This window comes from Propithecus coquereli, unplaced genomic scaffold, assembly GCF_000956105.1.
Source record: "Propithecus coquereli isolate 6110/MARCELLA unplaced genomic scaffold, Pcoq_1.0 Scaffold2098, whole genome shotgun sequence".
Classification (NCBI taxonomy): domain Eukaryota; kingdom Metazoa; phylum Chordata; class Mammalia; order Primates; family Indriidae; genus Propithecus; species Propithecus coquereli.
Genome location: NW_012146056.1, coordinates 3,644 through 4,000, shown reverse-complemented (window position 1 = coordinate 4,000; position 357 = coordinate 3,644).

Genomic DNA, 357 nt, shown 5'->3' with positions numbered 1-357 from the left:
TTTTGATGGACATATGAGTTGTTTTTAGTTTGGGGAAATTAGAAATAGTGTTGTGAGTGTACTTTACCCTATCTTTGGTGCAAATATGCATATGTTTTATTGAATATGTAAGAAGGAATATAATTATGAGCTCATACTTCCAAAGAGTTTTTCAGAGTATTGGTCAACTTTACACTGACCTTCAGCATACATGAAAATTTGTTTAATCTACATTCTTGCCAAGTCTTCACTTTATCAATTAAATCTATTTTTGAAATTTGTTTACTAGATTATTTGTTAATACTTCTTGGGTATTTATTGTACTTCAAGGTTATTTGATGCCCTTTATGTATAATAATTATACATAAAGAGAGAAGG